This window comes from Triticum urartu, chromosome 2, assembly GCF_003073215.2.
Source record: "Triticum urartu cultivar G1812 chromosome 2, Tu2.1, whole genome shotgun sequence".
Lineage (NCBI taxonomy): Eukaryota > Viridiplantae > Streptophyta > Magnoliopsida > Poales > Poaceae > Triticum > Triticum urartu.
Window position 1 is genome coordinate 675,650,282 of NC_053023.1, and position 19,056 is coordinate 675,669,337.

Here is a 19,056-nt window from a genome sequence, read left to right on the forward strand (position 1 = left end):
TTAGTGATGATGTCTTTCATATACTTTGCATAAGGAGGCATTTTCAAGATATCAGTCAAGCGAGTACGCAAAAAGACTGGCATCAGCATTTCAGCAAAGCGTTCAAATTCTTCATCATCATTCTTTTTAGTTGACTTAGGTGGAAAGGGCATTGGTTTTTGAACCCACGGTTCTCTTTCCTTACCGTGTTTTCTAGCCACAAAGTCATTTTTATCATACCCTTTATTCTTAGGTTGTGGGTTATCAAGATCAACTGGTGGTTCTATCTCGACATCATTGTCTGGTTCTTTATTATTATTAGGTTGAGACTTTTCATGAACATCAGCATTATCTTTTTCATTATCACTAGGTGAATGTTCATTACCAGACTGAGTTTCAGCATCAGAGATAGAAGTTTCATTATCATTGTCAGGAGGTTTTTCTATTTCAGGTTCACTAGGAGCATGCAAAGTCCTATCAATTTTCTTCTTCTTTTTCTTTTTAGAAGAACTAGGTGTAGTGGTGTCGTTCCTTTGTGAATCCTGTTCAATTCTTTTTGGGTGTCCCACAGGATAAAGTGGTTCCTGAGTCATTTTACCTCCTCTAGTTGCAACTCTAACAGCAAAGTCATGTACATTATTATTATTCATTTCATCAAGCAACTCTCTTTGAGATTTAGCAACTTCTTCTAACTGGGTTTGTACCATAGAAGCATGCATTCCAACACCTCTAACATCATTTGAGATTCTAAATAACAAGTCACTCAAGCGAGCAATCATATCATAATTGTATTTCAATTGTTTCATAACATTTGCATTGAAGTGATCTTGTTTTCTAATATAGTTTTCAAACTCATGAAGGCATTGACTAGGATGCATATTGTGAGGATTGTCATTATCATTGAACTTCATAAGAGAATTTACCTCTACCACCTTAGGAGGTGGTGGTGTATTAAGCCCATGTATTTCTTCAATAGGAGGTAAAATTTTAACATCCTCAACTTTAATACCTTTTTCCTTCATAGATTTCTTTGCCTCTTGCATATCTTCAGGACTGAGATATAATATACCCCTCTTCTCCGGAGTGGGTTTAGGCGGTGGTTCAGGAATAGTCCAATCATCATAATTTTTCATATATTATTCAACAATTCTTCAGCTTGCCCAACAGTTCGTTCCCTAAAAACACAACCAGCACAACTACTTAGGAAATCCCTAGAAGCATCAGTTAGTCCATTATAGAAGATATCAAGTATTTCATTTTTCTTAAGAGGATGATCAGGAAAAGCATTAAGTAATTGGAAAAGCCTCCCCCAAGCTTGTGGGAGACTCTCTTCTTTAATTTGAAAAAGTTAAATATTTCCCGTAAAGCAGCTTGTTTCTTATGAGTAGGGAAATATTTTTCAGAGAAGTAATAAATCATATCCCGGGGACTACACAAACAACCAGGAGCAAGAGTATTGTACCAAGCTTTAGCATCACCCTCTAATGAGAAAGGAAATAATTTGAGAATAAAGTAATAGCAAGTTTTCTCATCATGAGTAAAAAGGGTGGCTATGTCATTCAACTTAGTAAGATATGCCACAACAGTTTCAGTTTCATAACCATGGAAAGGATCAGATTCAACCAAAGCAATTAACTCTGGGTCGACAGAGAATTCATAATCCTTATCATCAATAAAGATAGGTGAAGTAGCAAACTTAGGATCATACTTCATTCTAGCATTCAGAGATTTTTCTTTATACTTGCATAATAATATCTCTAGATCATCTCTATCCCTACAAGCAAGAATATCTCTCTTTGTCTCCTCAATCATAACATAACCTTCCGGTACCTTAGGCAATTCATATCTAGGAAGGCTAGTTCTAGGAGGTGTTTCAGGAGATTCAGTTTCAAGCTCATCATCAGATTCAACAACATCATGTTGTATGATACGACTCCAACGTATCTATAATTTTTTATTGTTCCATGCTATTATATTATCTGTTTTGGATGTTAATGGGCTTTATTTTACACTTTTATATTATTTTTGGGACTAACCTATTAACCAGAGGCCTAGCCCAAATTGCTGTTTTTTGCCTATTTCAGTGTTTCATAGAAAAGGAATATCAAACAGAGTCCAAACAGAATGAAACTTTCCGGAACATGATTTGTGGAACAAACGTGATCCAGAGGACTTGGAGTGGACGTCAAGCAATCAACGAGGTGGCCATGAGGCAGGGGGGCACACCCACCCCTCCTGGCGCGCCCTCCACCCTCGTGGGCCCCTCGTTGCTCCACTGACCTACTTCTTCCTCCTATATATATCTACGTACCCCGCAAACATCCAGGAGCACCACGAAAACCTAATTCCACCGCCGCAACCTTTTGTACCCAAGAGATCCCATCTTGGGGCCTTTTTCGGAGCTCCGCCGAAGGGAGCATTGATCATAGAGGCCTCTACATCAACTCCATGGCCCCTCCAATGATGTGTGAGTAGTTTACTTCAGACCTCCAGGTCCATAGCTAGTAGCTAGATGGCTTCTTCTCTCTCTTTGGATCTCAATACAATGTTCTCCATGATTCTCTTGGAGATCTATTTGTTGTAATCTTCTTTTGCGGTGTGTTTGTTGAGATCCATGAATTGTGGGTTTATGATCAAGTTTATATATGAACAATATTTGAATCTTATCTGAATTCTTTTATGTATGATTGGTTTATCTTTGCAAGTCTCTTTGAATTATTAGCTTGGTTTGGCCTACTAGATTGGTCTTTCTTGCAATGGGATAAGTGCTTAGCTTTGGGTTCAATCTTGCGGTGCTCGATCCCAGTGACAGAAACGGAAACGACACGTATTGTATTGTTGCCATCGAGGATAAAAAGATGGGGTTTATATCATATTGCAAGAGTTTATCCCTCTACATCATGTCATCTTGCTTAAGGCGTTACTCTATTCTTATGAACTCAATACTCTAGATGCATGCTGGATAGCGGTCGCTGTGTGGAGTAATAGTAGTAGATGCAGGCAGGAGTCGGTCTACTTGTCACGGACATGATGCCTATATACATGATCATACCTAGATATTCTCATAATTATTCGCTTTTCTATCAATTGCTCGACAGTAATTTGTTCACCCACTGTAATAATTATGCTATCTTGAGAGAAGCCACTAGTGAAACCTATGGCCCCTGGGTCTATTCTCCATCATATAAGTTTCCAATCTATTTTATTTTGCAATCTTACTTTCAATCTATATCATAAAAATACCAAAAATATTTATCTTATTACTATTATCTCTATCAGATCTCACTCTTGCAAGTGGCCGTGAAGGGATTGGCAACCCGTTTATCGCGTTGGTTGCGAGGTTCTTATTTGTTTGTTAGGTACGAGGTGACTTGCGCGTGGTCTCCTACTGGATTGATACCTTGGTTCTCCAAAACTGAGGGAAATACTTACGCTGCTCTGCTGCATCACCCTTTCCTCTTCAAGGGAAAACCAACGCAGTGCTCAAGAGGTAGCATTGTATTACTCTAACAATTTGTTTATCAAGAAATTCACCAAGTGGTACATCATCATTATCAAGCAAGGTACTAGCATCATCATAATTATCATTCATACCAGAAGTAGCATTATCAATAACTTGCGACATATCAGAATTGATAGCATGTGGTGGTGTTGCAAGTTTACTTATAGCAGAAGGTGAATCTAAAGCAGAACTGGATGGCAGTTCCTTACCTCCCCTCGTCTTAGAGGGAAAAATCTTAGTCTTAGCATCCTTGAAATTCTTCATAGTGATAATATGATAATAATCCCAAGTGACTCAAGAAATATAGCTATGCTCCCCGGCAACGGCACCAGAAAAAGGTCTTGATAACCCACAAGTATAGGGGATCGCAACAATTTTCAAGGGTAGAGTATTCAACCCAAATTTATAGATTGGACACAAGGGGAGCCAAATAATATTTGAAGGTATTAGCAGCTGAGTTGTCAATTCAACCACGCCTGGAGATTAATTATCTGCAGCAACGTGATCAGTAGCAAAGTAGTATGATAGTTTTGATAGTAGTGACAACAGCAATAGTAACGGTAACAGTGATAGCAGTAGTTTTGTAACAAGTGCAACAGTAATGATAGCAATAGTAGCTTAGCAAGAACAATATAGGATAAATTCATAGGCATTGGATCGGTGACTTGTTGGATGATATTCATCATGAGACAGTTATAACCTAGGGTGATACGGCACTAGCTCCAGTTCATCAATATAATGTAGGCATGTATTCCGTAAATAGTCATAGGTGCTTATGGAAAGAACTTGCATGACATCTTTTGTCCTACCCTCCCGTGGCAGCGGGGTCCTATTGGAAACTAAAGGATATTAGGGCCTCCTTTAATAGAGAACCAGAACAGAGCATTAACACACTATGAATACATGAACTCCTAAAACTACAGTCATCACCGGGAGTGGTCCTGACTATTGTCACTCCAGGGTTGCCGGATCATAACACGTAGTAGGTGACTATAACTTGCAAGATCGGATCTAGAACATGGATGTAATGGTGATAACATAAACGGTTCAGATCTGAAATCATGACACCCGGGCCCAATGTGACAAGCATTAAGCATGTCAAAGTCATAGCAACATCAATATTAGAACATAGTGGATACTAGGGATCAAGCCCTAACAAAACTAACTCGATTACATGATGAATCTCATCCAACTCCTCACTGACCAGCGAGCCTACGAAGGAATTACTCACTCCCGGTGGGGAGCATCATGGAATTGGTGATGGAGGGTTGGTGATGATGAAGAACGAAGATCCCCCTCTCCGGAGCCCCAAATGGACTCCACATCTGGCCTCCCGATGAAGAACAGGAGGTGACGGCGGCTCCGTCTTTTGGATCGCGATAATTATTTCTCCCTGATTTTTTTGCTAGAAAAATAGGATTTTATAGCATCGGTTTCAGGGTCTGCGAGGCCACCAGGTGGGGACAACCCACCTGGGTGCGCCAGGAGGGGGCGTGCCCTGGTGGGTTTTTCCCACCCAGGTGCCCCTCTCCGGTGGGTCTTGGCTCCAGAAATTCTTATTTATTGTACAAGAAATCCTCACAAAGTTTTGTTCCATTCCGAGAACTTTTATTTCTGCACGAAAACAATACCATGGTAGTTCTGCTAAAAACAGCGTCAGCTCGGGGTTAGTTTCACTCAAATCATGCAAATTAGAGTCCAAAACAAGAGGAAAACTGTTAGAACAAGTAGATACGTTGGAGACGTATCAACTCCCCAAGCTTAAACCTTTGCTTGTCCTCAAGCAATTTAGTTGATAAACTGAAAGTGAAAAAGAAAAACTTTTACGAACTCTTTTGCTCTTGTTTGCATAGGTAAGCTTAAACAGCACCCAGGTTTTCAGGTAACATTATAAGTAACCATGCCGACAATAACTTTTAAAGATTATATTAACTCATATCAATGACATAATCAGCTAGCGAGTAATAATAAGATATCTCAAACAGCAACACGTTGTCAAAACAACCATGATATACTATGATAATAGTGGTATCTTGCTAGCCCTTTCTGAGACCACAAAACATAAATGCAGAGCACCTCCAAAGTCCAAGTAGCGACTAAACATTGTAATTCATGGTAGAAAAGATCCAGTCATGATGCACCCAACATTAGCTACACACAATGCATAAGTCATGACAAGAGTGCTCTCAGGTTCTGGTGCTTGTTTTAGAAGGTGATTGATACGTCTCCAACGTATCTATAATTTATGAAGTATTCATGCTATTATATTATCTATTTTGGATGTTTATGGGCTTTACTAAACACTTCTATATTATTTTTGGGACTAACCTATTAACCGGAGGCCCAGCCCGAATTGTTGTTTTCTTGCCTATTTCAGTGTTTCGAAGAAAAGGAATATCAAATAGAGTCCAAATGGAATGAAACCTTCGGGAGAGTTATTTTTGGAATGGAAGCAATCCAAGAGACTTGGAGTAGACGTCAGGGAAGCTTCGAGGGAGCCACGAGGCAGGGAGGCGCACCCTACCCCCTGGGTGCGCCCCCACCCTTGTGGGCCCCTCGTGGCTCCCCTGACCGACTTGTTTTGCCTATATATGTACATATAACCTAAAAACATCAGGGAACACAATAGATCGGGAGTTCCGCTGCCAGAAGCCTCCGTAGCCACCAAAAACCAATCTAGATCCGTTCTGGCACCCTGCCGGAGGGGGGAATCCCTCTCCGGGGGCCATCTTCATCATCTTGGTGCTCTCCATGACGAGGAGGGGGTAGTTCACCCTCAGGGCTGAGGGTATGTACCAGTAGCTATGTGGTTGATCTCTCTCTCTCTCTCTCGTGTTCTTGAGGTGGTACGATCTTGATGTATCGCGAGCTTTGCTATTATAGTTGGATCTTATGATGTTTCTCCCCCTCTACTCTCTTGTAATGGATTGAGTTTTCCCTTTGAAGTTATCTTATCGGATTGAGTCTTTAAGGATTTGAGAACACTTGATGTATGTCTTGCATGTGCTTATCTGTGGTGACAATGGGATATCATGTGATCCACTTGATGTATGTTTTGGTGATCAACTTGCGAGTTCCGTGACCTCGTGAACTTATGCATAGGGGTTGGCACACACGTTTTCGTCTTGACTCTTCGGTAGAAACTCTGGGGCACTCTTTGAAGTTCTTTGTGTTGGGTGAATAGACTAATCTGAGATTGTGTGATGCATATCGTATAATCACACCCACAGATACTTGGGGTGACATTGGAGTATCTAGGTGACATTAGGGTTTTGGTTGATTTGTGTCTTAAGGTGTTATTCTAGTACGAACTCTAGGTTAGATTGAACGTAAAGAATAGCTTCGTGTTATTTTACTACAGACTCTTGAATAGATCGATCATAAAGGATAACTTTGAGGTGGTTTCGTACCCTACCATAATCTCTTCGTTTGTTCTCTACTATTAGTGACTTTGGAGTGACTCTTTGTTGCATGTTGAGGGATAGTTATATGATCCAATTATGTTATTATTGTTGAGAGGACTTGCACTAGTGAAAGTATGAACCCTAGGCCTTGTTTCAACACATTGCAATATCGTTTGTGCTCACTTTTATCATTAGTTACCTTGCTGTTTTTATATTTTCATATTACAAAAACCTATATCTACCATCCATATTGCACTTGTATCACCATCTCTTCGCCGAACTAGTGCACCTCTACAATTTACCATTGTATTGGGTATGTTGGGGACACAAGAGACTCCTTGCTATTTGGTTGCAGGGTTGCTTGAGAGAGACCATCTTCATCCTTCACCTCCCACGGATTGATAAACCTTAGGTCATCCCCTTGAGGGAAATTTGCTACTGTCCTACAAACCTCTGCACTTGGAGTCCCAACAGCGTCTACAAGAAGAAGGTTGTGTAGTAGACATCAAGCTCTTTTCTAGCGCCGTTGCCGGGGAGGTTAGCGCTTGAAGGTATATCTTTAGATCTTGCAATCGAATCTTTTTGTTTCTTGTTTTATCACTAGTTTTTTCTATAAAATAAAACTACAAAAAAATGGAATTAAGATTGCCTCGCATGCTCCATCTTTTTAATGTCTTCCATGAAAATAAGGATTCCGATAATTGTGCCAAAGTGTTAGAAGAAGAATGTATTAAAATGTTTGGCACTAAATCTTTGGATGATGAGCATGATTGCAATGTTGTTAGTATGAATTCTTTGAATATGCATGATGCTAATGATATGCAAAGCCACAAGCTTGGGGATGCTATGTTTGATGAAGATGATATTTTTTATCCCCCAAGTTTTGATGAGCAAATTATTTTGATGATAGCATGCCTCCTATTTATGATGATTATATTGATGAAAGTGGGTTTGGAAGAGTGTTAACTTTAGGAAGTAATGATCCCACTATTTTGTAGGTTGTTGAATCTTATTGTGATAATTATGAAAGTGGGTTTGGAGAGGTTATGGCTTTAGTTAATGTTAATCCCACTATTTTGGAAGAGTGTCAACTTTGCATACTTGTAGATCACGAAAAGAATGTTTTATGTGATGGTTATATTGTTGAATTCATTCATGATGCTACTGAAAATTATTATGAGGGAGGAATATATGCTTGTAGGAATTTCAATAATATCAAGTTTCCTCTCTATGTGCTTAAAATCTTGAAGTTATGCTTGTTTTGCTTTCCTATGCAAGTTGATTCTTGTTCCCACAAGTTGTTTGCTCACAAAATCCCTATGCATAGGAAGTGGGTTAGACTTAAATGTTCTAGTCATATTCTTCATGATGCTCTCTGTATGTTTCAATTCTTATCCTTTATGTGAGCATCATTGAAATCATCATGCCTAGCTAGGGGCGTTAAACGATAGTGCTTGTTGGGAGGCAACCCAATTTTATTTTTGTTCTTTGATTTTTGCTCCTGTTTAGTAATAAATAGTTCATCTAGCCTATGTTTATATGTGGTTTTATGGTTTTAATTAGTGTTTGTGCCAAGTAGAACCTTTGGGAAGACATGGGGAAAGTCTTTGCGATCTTGCTGTAAAAAAAGAAACTTTAGTGCTCACGAGATTTGCTGCCATTTTTTAATGGAGAGTGATATTTATTTAATTATTTTTGCAGATGATTAATATATAAATTCCTAACGTCCAAAAATTTATCTTAGAATTTGTGGGGTTCCATAAGTATTCGAAACCTACAGATTACTACATAATGAAGTGTTTTTGACAGATTCTGTTTTTCGTGTGTTGTTTGCTTATTTTGATGAATCTGTGGCTAGTAATAGAGTTTATGAACCATAGAAAAGTTGGAATACAGTAGGTTTAACACCAATATAAATAAATAATGAGTTCATTACAGTACCTTGAAGTGGTGGTTTGGTTTCTTTTACTAACGGAGCTCACGAGTTTTCTGTTAAGTTTTGTGTTGTGAAGTTTTCAAGTTTTGTGTAAAGATTCGATGGACTATGGAATAAGGAGTGGCAAAGAGCCTAAGCTTGGGGATGCCCAAGGCAGCCCAAGGTAATATTCAAGGACAACCTAGATCCTAAGCTTGGGGATACCCCGGAAGGCATCCCCTCTTTCGTCTTCGTTCATCGGTAACTTTACTTGGAGCTATATTTTTATTCACCACATGATATGTGTTTTGCTTGGAGCGTCAATTTATTTTGTTATAATTTGTTTTATGTTATTTAGAGCAATGTTTTTCATATTTTATTTCAATAAAAGTGGCATTGATGGCCTTTACTATGCCTATTTTACAAGTCCACATGTTGCTGTTTGAAAACAGAAAGTTTACCACTGTTGCAAAAATTCCCTAGAAAAGTCAGAATATGATAAAATGTTGAAACCTTTTGCATAATAAGATCTGATAAATTTACTATAGTGGGAATTTATTTTCATAATTTTTGGAGCTAGGGAAGTATGGATCTTGCTGCATTCTTCACAGACTGTCCTGTTTAGGCAGATTGCTGTTATGTTTGCATATGTTTGCTTGTTTAATGATTCTATTTGAGTATAGGACTATTAAATATGCGGAGGCATTTAGTATGCAATGTTGATTAATAATTTTAGTGATTTTCTACTGAAGAGTATGATAAGGTTTTTGCATTGGTTTATACTAACTTATCTCACGAGTACTTGTTGAGTTTTGTTTGGATGAAGCTTTTGAGATTTAGGGAGACCGTGATGTGAGAGGAATTAAGAAGACACAAAAGATCAAGCTTGGGGATTCCCAAGGCATCCCAAGATAATATTTCAAGAAGTCTCAAGCGTCTAAGCTTGGAGATGCCCCGGTTGGCATCCCACCTTTCTTCTTCAATAACTATCGGTTAGTATCGGTTGATCCTAAGTTTTTGCTTCTTCACATGGTGTTTGCTATTTTTAGATGTCATTTCATTTTGTTTTGCTTGCTGTTTGAATAAATTATCAAGATCTGAAATTATTAAATGGGAGAGTCTTCAGATAGCTAAATAATTATTTAACTACTCATGGATCTTCACATATATCTTTCAGAGTTTGTTATTCATTCACGTGCTTCACATATATCCTATGAGTAAATGGTTGAATGAATTGAATATAATAAATCTGAAATTATATATGTTTCATATGCTTATCCTATGGGGAGTAATGACTTCACATGTAAGAAGTATAGGTGGTAAATTTATTGAAGGTTAGCAAACATTGTATTGGTCACTTGAACAATTCATGAAAGAATATTGAGGGAAGAGAGATTTCACATATAAATATACTATCTTGGACATCTTTTGTAATTGTGAGCACTCATTAAAATATGACATGTTAAAAGGTTGATGTTGGACAAGGAAGACAGCGTAATGGGTTATGTTTTCTTATATCTGAAATAAAGTATATTGTCATGGATCATTCAACATGCTGAGCTTGCCTTTCCCCCTCATGCTAGCCAAATACTTTGCACCAAGTAGAGATACTAGCTACTTGTGCTTCCAAACATCCCTTAAACCAGTATTTCCATGAGAGTCCACCATACCTACCTATGGATTGAGTAAGATCCTTCAAGCAAGTTGTCATCGGTGCATGCAATAAAAATTGCTCTCTAAATATGTATGATCTATTAGTGTGGAGAAAATAAGCTTTATGCGATCTTGTGATGTGGAAGCAATAAAAGCGACGGACTGCATAATAAAGGTCCCTATCACAAGTGGCGATATAAAGTGATGTTCTTTCGCATTAGGATTTTGTGCATCCAACTATAAAAGCGCATGACAACCTCTGCTTCCCTCTGCGAAGGGCCTATCTTTTATTCTTGTCTTATACCTTATGCAGGAGTCATGGTGATCTTCACCTTTCCTTTTTACATTTTATCCTTTGGCAAGCACATTGTGTTCGAAAGATCCTGATATATATATCCAATTGGATGTAAGGCATCATGAACTATTATTGTTGACATTACCCTTGAGGTAAAAGGTTGGGAGGCGAATCTATAAGCCCCTATCTTTCTTTGTGTCTCATTAAAACTTTGAACCCATAAATATCATGTGAGTGTTAGCAATTGTGAAAGACTAAATGATAGTTGAGTATGTGAAGTTTGCTGAATCAAAGCTCTAACATAGACCCTTCCTGAAAATAATATGAATTGTAATTGTTTGATGACTAATAATACGATTTGTTAGTTTTCAAGAAAGTTTATGATCTATACTTTAACATGTGAATAGCTTGTTACTTGATCATGAGAAGTCCTATGAGTTGATCAGCTACTGTTATGATATATAATGATGCTAGAAAAGGTGATTGAAATTACCATTGACCAAACTTGTGCACCTGCTAGCATTCACACTTCATAAATTCTTCCTTTTATCATTTAACTACTCAAGGACGAGCAGGAATTAAGCTTGGGGATGCTGATACATCTCCAACGTACCTATAATTTATGAAGTATTCAAGCTATTATATTATTTGTTTTGGATGTTTATGGGCTTTATTGAACACTTTTATATTATTTTTGGGACTAACCTATTAACCGGAGGCCCAGCCCAAATTGTTGTTTTCTTGCCTATTTCAGTGTTTCGAAGAAAAGGAATATCAAACGGAGTCCAAACGGAATGAAACCTTCGGGAGAGTTATTTTTGGAACGGAAGCAATCCAGGAGATTTAGAGTAGACGTCAGGGAAGCTTCGAGGAAGCCACGAGGCAGGGAGGTGCGCCCTATCCCCCTGGCGTGCCCCCACCCTCGTGGGCCCCTCGTGGCTCCCCTGACCAACTTCTTTCGCCTATATATGTCCATATACCCTAAAAACATCGGGGAACATAATAGATCGGGAGTTCCGCCGCCAGAAGCCTCCGTAGCCACCTAAAACCAATCTAGACCTGTTCTGGCACCCTGCTGGAGGGGGGAATCCCTCTCCGGTGGCCATCTTCATCATCCCGGCGCTCTCCATGACGAGGAGGGAGTAGTTCACCCTCGGGGCTGAGAGTACGTACCAGTAGCTATGTGTTTGATCTCTCTCTCTCTCTCTCGTGTTCTTGAGGTGGTACGATCTTGATGTATCGCGAGCTTTGCTATTACAGTTGGATCTTATGATGTTTCTCCCCCTCTACTGTCTTGTAATGGATTTAGTTTTCCCTTTGAAGTTATCTTATCGGATTGAGTCTTTCAGGATTTGAGAACACTTGATGTATGTCTTGCATGTGCTTATTTGTGGTGACAATGGGATATCATGTGATCCACTTTATGTATGTTTTGGTGATCAACTTGCGAGTTCCGTGACCTCTTGAACTTATGCATAGGGGTTGGCACACGTTTTCATCTTAACTCTCTGGTAGAAACTTTGGGGCACTCTTTGAAGTTCTTTGTGTTGGTTGAAAAGATGAATCTGAGATTGTGTGATGCATATCGTATAATCATACCCACGGATACTTGAGGTGACATTGGAGTATCTAGGTGATATTAGGGTTTTGGTTGATTTGTGTCTTAAGGTGTTATTCTAGTACGAACTCTAGGATAGATTGAACGGAAAGAATAGCTTCGTGTTATTTTACTACGGACTCTTGAGTAGATCGATCATAAAGGATAACTTTGAGGTGGTTTCGTACCCTACCATAATCTCTTCATTTGTTCTCCCCTATTAGTGACTTTGGAGTGACTCTTTGTTGCATGTTGAGGGATAGTTATATGCACTACAAAAAAATACACTTCCGTGATGATACGTGTTTGTCACAGTAGGTCGCGTTTTTTGTCATGCATGTACATCCATGACAAATTTATGACAGAATCAAGATAGTCATACCTGTGCTGTCCTAGAAGTGTTCCGTGACATTACCAAAATTATCATCACGGAAGTGTCCACTTCCATGACGATAAATCGCGCGTCACAGAAGTGCTTTCGTCAAGGGTGACGGACACGTGGCATCCACCGTAACGGAACGCCGTTAAGCTATCGGGTCGGGTTTTGGATCCGATAACCCGTTAACAGCCCTGACCAATGGGGATTTTCCACGTGTAAAATCATCATTGGCTGGAGGAGACACGTGTCAGGCCCGCGTTGGCACAGGTGTCACTCATCCAACGGGCGAGACGCGCCTATGATATGTTGACACGTGGACCGGCCCATCAAGTTTAAATGGGCCGGCCCAACTGAAGGCCCACAAGATTTTGCGGACCATAATGGGCTGGCACAGCTAAAGGCCCACGAGATTTTGCGGACCATAATGGGCTGGCCTAGCTAAAGGCCCACAAGATTTTGCGGGCCATAATGGGCCGGCCCAGGTAAAGGTCCACAAGATTTTTGTGTGCCATAATGGGCCAGCCTAGGTAAAGGCCAACAAGAGTCTTGCGGATCATAATGGGCCGGCCCAGCTAAAGGCCCATGAGATTTCGCCGACATTAATGGGCCGGCCCAACTATAGGCCCACAAGATTTTGAGGACCCTAGTAGGCCGACCCATTAACTGGCTGCCATGTTTTGGGCCAAATGCCGGCCCATATTTGATCCGGTCCATTAATGGCTTGCCATGCTCCGGGCCTAATAGTGGCCCATATGAGATCCGGCACGTTAAAAGCCTACCACGTTCTGGGCCAAATTACGGCCCAGATCGGGTCCGACCCTTTAAGAGGCTTTGGGCGCAATTATGGCCCATATCAGATTCGGCCCGTCAACTGGACACTATGCTTTTGGGCCCACTTGCTAAAGGCCCACTTAGTAATTTGGCCCGATTTTAGTTTTGGCCTATTAAGGGCCCGTTTAACATTTCGGCCCTATATTAATTTCGGCCTGTTAAAATCCCGTCATATAGTTGGGCCTAACTATGGCCCGGTTTGCATCCTGCCTGCTCGCAGCCGATATCTGATTGGGCCAAACAAGGACCGAGACAATTTTTGCCTGTTAAAAGCCCGTGATTTGATTCACACAATCATGGGCCGGGGTTCATTTCGAGATGCTGCCGGCCCGTGAGCTATTCGGCACGTTTCAGGCCCGCTAAAAACATGGCCCGTTAGAGTCGAATGTTTCGGTCCGGTCGACTACATCTGTTTTTTTTCAAATAGCGAATGATGGCAGTAACTAGTAGGAATTAAGAACAAACCTACTCTATACAATAAAGAAATTATGACATAGTAACTAAGAATAAACCTACACTATACAATAAAGGATTTAAGGTATATTACATCCACTTGGCATCGAAGTTCGCCACCAGTGATCATAAAGCGCAACGAAGAAGCAGATTACAAAAACTGGGCACCATTGCAGTGTAACAAAATAATACTGAACCGAGACCACTTCCAAGACAGTTCAAGAAAGGTTAGCCTTGCGGGGGAACTACTGCGCAAGTTGCTGAGCAAGGCTGTGAGACCGGCCTAGCATTTCGGTCATAGCTTCCAGGTGTAGCTGTTTAGCGATGAGGTTTTGATTGGTGTTCTCCGCGATCTTTCTTAGAGATAGAACTTCAAGTCGAAGTTGAGTTGCAGAATGCCTTTCTGCTAGAACTTGGGACTGAAGAAGTCGAACTGATTCAGACAACGAATTATGTGAGCTTGTTTGACTGTTAGTCTCAAGTAACTTGAACACTGCATCAAGACAAGACTTTGGGTTGTCTCGCTATCTTCAAGATGTTTTGCCTTCTTTGCTGCAATATATGTTGGGTTTGTCTCACAGCCTTCAGCAGACTTGTGCATGCCATCAGGCATGTCACCCTGAAACAAAGCAGAGAGATGACAGGTTTTGCACGTGTATAAACAAAGATGATAACTGTTCTGTCAATTCTATCCAATTTCAAATTAGAAAATAAAGAGTAAGTTCAAAATATCAATAGCATAATTTGGCATTGTTCATAATGCGGGGAGCTTCACCACACTACTGGATTACCATGTCAACATAACAAGCATAGATGAAGGGTAAAGAAAATCATTGTATCTATTTTGGATAATGTGCATGGCATGTTATTCATACCATCAGCCACATCAGTAAGATAAAACAGGAGATGACAAGGTGCAAATGTGGGCTGCTTCACCACACACTGGATTATAGATCCACAAAAACAAGCATACATATATGGAGTATTAAGTAATGTGCATGGTATGAATAAGGAATTTGGTTTTACAAGTAAAACTTAGAACTTACTCTTCCTACGAACATGCATTTTGGTAGAAACAGCAAATTAAACAGCAGTCAACGATAGTGAGTATGAGCAAATTAAACAGAAGTTGAGGATAAAGGCTTTAGAAGGACTGACTTACATTAACAGTTAACACTGGCTTTATAATGCCCTTCTCCATGTCAAGGGAAGGATAACTCAAGAATTTTAGCACAGAATCTTCTTCATAAGCATTTTTGTAGAGAGTAATTATAGATATGATAATACTGGAAGGGATAGAGGATAATGAAGATAAGATGCAGATTGATGCTACATAATCAACTACCAATCCCTGGAAGTACAAGCGTTATAGGACAAAATGTACTGAAAAGAGCAATGGGCTACACTTCTGCACTGGCATTGTCTGTGTATTCTACTTGTTGGTAAGATTAAATATAGATCTGATCCTTTTTAGTAAATGGTGGGCGAGGGAGATAAGATGCAGAATGCTACAAAATGAACCAATCCCTATTCCCATAATACAAGAGTGTTTTGAACACTGGTGTACTGTACAAAATGTTCTTATATTATGGGATGGAGGGAGTAGCTGTTAATGTAAGTACAATGATAGACCACGTTCAGTCCTTACAAGAGGACTGCAGAGCTAAACCTCTTCAAAAGAATTGGGTTGATTCTAAATTTATGTAAGAGTCCATACGGATCTTATAATGTCCACCAAATGGATGATTACGAGGCTAACATGTGTAGTGATGCTACATAATCAAACAACTATGAAAGTAAGTATGGTCATACAGGGCAAGAGGTACTCACAAGAGCGATGAAGTGTGCAGTATAGTTGCGAGATTCTGTGGTCCCTTGAGAACGAATGTTCTTCTGCTAACAGTTTTCGTACAAGTGAGACATTAAGGCAAATGCAGAAATGTAGTTCAAATTGTGATGTGATATCATAGACAGTACCTTACGCTGCAGCCGAGACCAATGTGTAACAAGATTATTCCAGTCACCGTCGGATAAATGTAGCATCGGAGACTTTACAGAAATTTCTTTCAGAGGCTTTCCATTGAAGTGTGCTTGCCTCAGGTAGGAACGATACTTCATAAACGAGTGCTTGAAAAGCGCAACCAACCCTTGCTCGTCATCACAATCCAGTTTCCTCCTCGCCTATTTAAAAGAATAAAATCTTGTGTCTTCTGTGAGGAGAAACATATGCAGTAATGACCATGAATAACATTAGTACATTACTTACGCGTAAGTTGCGGAGGAAGACTGGAAATTGTTCTGTGTCTGCAGTATAATCTTTCCATGAAGTAAATATGCGCACAAAGTTCCTGACAACAACATAAGCTTCATCTTCTAAACTGGGAAGAAATGGAACAGGGGTCCTATTTGCTGCAATTGGGGCTCTCTCTGGTTCGAAAAGGGATTTGGCAACTGGATTTGGTGTACTCTTTGCTGGAATGGGGGTTTTGCGTCGTCCAGCTGGTGCTATGTCAACTGGCATAATCATACTGTTTGCTGCAGTTGGGGTCTTCTAAGTTGGGGCATCAGAAATGACCAGTGTAGTAGGGCTAGAGTCTGCTAGAGTTGGGGTATTTTGTGGGTCAGGTGATATTTCAACTACACCTAATGGGCTATTTGATTTATCAGGTGCCACTACCTTTTCCAAATACTTTGCTTGTGCTCCTCCACGATCAGCAATCGCCCTCTTCCTTTTGAACGTCTGATACACAAGAACAACATTTGAATGGATAAGTATGGTATGATGACAGATGGAATATGTACTGAAAATGGATAGGCAGGGCGTATTCACATACACGATGTGTAAACTAAGCTAATGGCAGTTCAATAAAGTAGAAGCAATGCAAAGCATCAATTGCAAGATATGTGCGAGCAATGTAACCTTGGAAAGTTAGAGCAAGTACCTTGATGGGTGAATAAGATAGGGCATATTCCTCTGACTCCTCCACTAGGGAGCTACATTGACTTAGGTCTCCCTCTAGCTCAGAATCACTGTTAGGATCATATTCTGAGCATGAATCTGTAGGTGGAGAGCATTTGCATTGCATTGCATCCAGACTTGATTTCAGTCCCTTAATGCCAAGTTCGACAGCCATGGCATTGTTCTGCTTTATTCTTTTCATGCGCGCAAGCTCATAATCATTATGATGTTGTTCAGAATCTGAGATTCATGAAAACACAAAAGGTAGTCAGATTATCTATTCCAAGGGCTGGAATTTTGAAAACCCTGTGAACTTCAGAGGTACTAAAGATTACCGAAATACATCTGAACCATTAAGTGTAGGTAGCACTGAGCACACAACAAACCCTAATGACAGTCCTTCCTAATGAGTAATGAATCAATTAGAAAATGGGTGATGAGGAGTGGCTGCTGAGTGTTGAGGACGTATCTCAGGATAAATCACGTTGGCTTGGTGGGTGCTGCACGCCTGAGCCCTGAACGGACTGGGAAGGTAGGCACGGCGGCGCGCCCGGGCAGCGGTGACGCTGTTGGGCGAGCGGCTCCTGGCCTCCTATTAGTCCGGCGTCTCCTCCTAGAGTCATGCCGTCCGGGGACGGCAAGTCGCCGGCGAGGCAGGCGGCTAGCGGCGAGTAGAGATCGGAAGCGCGCAGCAGAACAGAGGGGAATCGGGGCCTGGGATGACCCAAAATCCTAGGGTGGGCCGGCCCACCGTGGGCACCCTGTAGAGATACACACCCGAGCGTCGAACATGCATTTTTGAAACTAATTTAGGAACATTTAGCTGACCAATTAAACAACTCTGTTTTAATAATATCAGATTCATATTTGAACAACTAAGCTTGTTTAGCTTGATGGGTGGAGCAGTGTTATTATGTCACGAAGCACGTATTCTGATCGTATAGTGATCATAAAAGGGGAAACCCTAAGCATATTTTTTTAGCAAAAGAGGGGTTCCCCTCTGATTTCTATTAAAGAAACCACCACGGAACCAACATGATTAATTAAACCCTAAGCATGATCAATTAAATCGTATTATGGCTGTGCCATGGCAGATTTGAAGCTACAAACCGGAGAAATGATATTTAGCATCCATTGTTTGCTTCGAACTAAGAACTAAATTCTAAGAGCTGAAAAGAAAGTAGAGTAACCAAGTTAAGATCTATTTTCTGGTTGAGATCAAAAAGTTGAGGAGATATGAAGTACCACCTCTCTTGCGGTGCCGTGTAGGCATCGGGGATGCGATGGCTGTCGGTGGCGTTGAAGCAGATCTGCGATGGTAGACGGGTGCATCGGGGGATAAGTCCCGTTGCGGTGGAAGAGAAGGTCATGTGAGCGTCCCCGACAAAGAGGACGACGGCGCCGATGAAGCGAGAGGACGCGATGCAAGGCTATTGGTCTGTCGCTGTGGATGAGAAACGTCCATCTCTAGCAGTGGACGGCGCGGTCTTGGTAGGCGCTCCCGCATGGTGGAGGATGGTGGCGATGGATGTGGTGGAGGACGGCGGTGATGGATGGGGTGGTGGACGGAGGCTGGTGTGGTGATGGGGTGTTCTAGCGCGGACGGTGTATGAATGGGAAAATGGAGGGAGAGGTACGGGGAACCATGTTTTTGGGACGCGCCTGTCTGAAATATTGGAAAGTTACAAACTTAGCCCCTATTTAAAATTTGGACGTCTCGTCGGTTGGGGATAGGACAGTAATCTCGCATCTCGCCAATATTTGCCCAGAGCGATTTCGGGCAAGGAGAGGGTGGTTGGCGCCCATGGTTGGCGCCCACGGTGTATGAACGGGGCTGACAGGTAGGGCGGTTGTGTCACGTCTGAGTGAAGTTACAAACCTGCCCCTATTGAAAATATTTGCCTACATCGATTTCGGCTGAGTCGAGTTTGTTTTGCCGCCCACCGTGTATGAATGGGTAATGGAGGGAGAAATAGAGGTCTTTCGGACAAGCTTGAATCAAATGAGTTTTGCCGCCCATGTTTGACGCCCACCGTGTCGGAATGGGCTCAGAGGCGGTCGTGTCACGTCTAATTGAAGTTACTAACCT